This window comes from Salvia miltiorrhiza, chromosome 5 (assembly GCF_028751815.1).
Source record: "Salvia miltiorrhiza cultivar Shanhuang (shh) chromosome 5, IMPLAD_Smil_shh, whole genome shotgun sequence".
Taxonomy (NCBI): Eukaryota; Viridiplantae; Streptophyta; class Magnoliopsida; order Lamiales; family Lamiaceae; genus Salvia; species Salvia miltiorrhiza.
This window is the reverse complement of record NC_080391.1, coordinates 35,902,539-35,904,463: the sequence shown is the minus strand read 5'-3', so window position 1 is coordinate 35,904,463 and position 1,925 is coordinate 35,902,539. Positions and strand designations below refer to the sequence as shown.

The 1,925-nt window shown below is 35.8% G+C and overlaps 1 long non-coding RNA gene across 1 annotated transcript; it reads right to left on the bottom strand.

The window, feature by feature from the left end:
- Positions 1–412: 412 nt before the first annotated feature.
- LOC130987022 (uncharacterized) lies at positions 413–1,221 on the bottom strand. The gene is made up of 2 exons (XR_009089539.1): positions 1,157–1,221; positions 413–641 (listed from the first exon to the last, which is right to left on the bottom strand). It is a non-coding gene; the product is annotated as an uncharacterized LOC130987022 (long non-coding RNA).
- Between the last annotated feature and the right edge of the window lie 704 nt (positions 1,222–1,925).

The window sequence follows — 1,925 nt, the reverse complement described above, 5'->3', positions numbered from 1 at the left end:
CTATCTTCTATTGTTCTTCTCGTAACAGTGATCATGCATTCTTAACGCATCTAAGTTCATTGAGATATCTAATCAATCAATAAAGCATAAAACTTGAATGTAAGCATCAGTACATTCATATAAAACGTGAACTTCTCAATGTTTTAAAATCATTACCACCTTCTTTCTTGCTGAGCATGACGATGTGATGAAGTGATGAGCTTTGGCTGACTGACTCATATATACTAGTGATCATACTAGAAAAATGGGCTAACTCTAGGGTTCAGAGCAAATGAACTGCTCTGATACCACTCTGTCACGACCGGCCCTAATTAAGGATAATTAAGCCGGGGAAACCGTGACTAATGAAGGGAGATTAGAAGCGGGGTAGAAAGGGGAATAATCAAACAAGAAAGGATCGCATTTCATCATCGTTAACAACAGGGATATTTATAATATAACGGAGTTTTAGTCGTATAGACTCAAATAACTAGTAAGTTCGGATAACTCCGACTTATCCAAAATAACATAAAACTTCTGAGTACGCAGCGGAATAAGGTTCTGATTACATGTATGAAGACATGTAACCCTAGAGTTCATTAATACATAATAAGACAAAAGAGTCCCGCTCGTCACTTCATCACCATCGGCAGCTGCTCAACCTGCACATTTAGAAATATATGCAGGGCTGAGTACAAAAGTACTCAGTGGGCACATATGCCTACTATGAAATATAACATGCTTCGTAAAGTTGTAAATTGTCATGCCATCATAAACAGTACAGCAAGGGAGTTTTTCGCTAAAAAGGCCCAAGCTTACTAAATTCATTTGTGATTCTTAAAGTTCGTCTGCAGACTAAGTTCTCTTGTAATCTATCATATCTGGAACTGTGTGCCGGAGAGGTGGCCACCTCTCACGGACACTTGACCGGCCAACCCGCTAGATGACTCACGGTCACTGGTGTACACTAGCCCTGGCAGGATAGCTATCAACTGCTCAGGACCCGAATTCGATTTCATAATAATTGGCAAAGCCACATCAGATAGATATCATACCAAACATTGAAACATTTATGGCAAGACAACAGTTGAAATAATTTTCAGTTCAAAGATTTTGCAATGAAATAACTGTTCAAACATAACATTAAACTCATTTGATATATATGAAAGTAACCCACCTGATAGCAAAGCTTTGCTACAGATTAGTGACTCCTTGACGAGCTCTTATTCTTGCACTCGACCTTTAATCCGAGAAAATAACGTAAGACTTTAAATCGAGGGAAAATTCTCAATTAAATGAGAATGCGTAATTAAACTATGCATGAATCTCGTATGCATGAACTATTATTCTGAGATAATAATCAGGGAATTTCTATTGTTAATCCAGGCTATCGGATTTAAACAAAAGCTAAGTCTCGTCTCATGAAGCCGGATAATTAACAAAAATTAATCCGTTCTCTTAGGGTGTTCTAATCCGTCAATTAAATAAACCCCATCCCTCGTAGTCAATAGAAAATAAATAAATACTTCAACTTATTCGCTTTATAACCTCATAATTAATCGGGCTTAATAAATAGGAACAAGTAATATTATAAGATTAAATAATTAAAAGGCTCAACATAAGGCAGCCTAATAATTAATTAAGTAGAAGTGGCTTGAATAATTAACATGAGAGGCCCAATTGAAATAACTCATCGGCTCAAGTAATTAAATAAATCTTGGCCCAATAAATAAATAATTTGATTAGCTGGGCTCAATTAAATAAATCAAACGAGGCCCAACGAAGATAATATAACAGCCCAATTAAAATAAAATAGATGGGCTTCAATTTAAATAAATTCGGCCCAATGAAATAATGTAATAAAAGCCCATCTGAGTAAAATAAATAAATTCAGAGGCCCAATCAGTAAATAAAATCGGCCCATATAAATAAAATCAGAGGCCCAA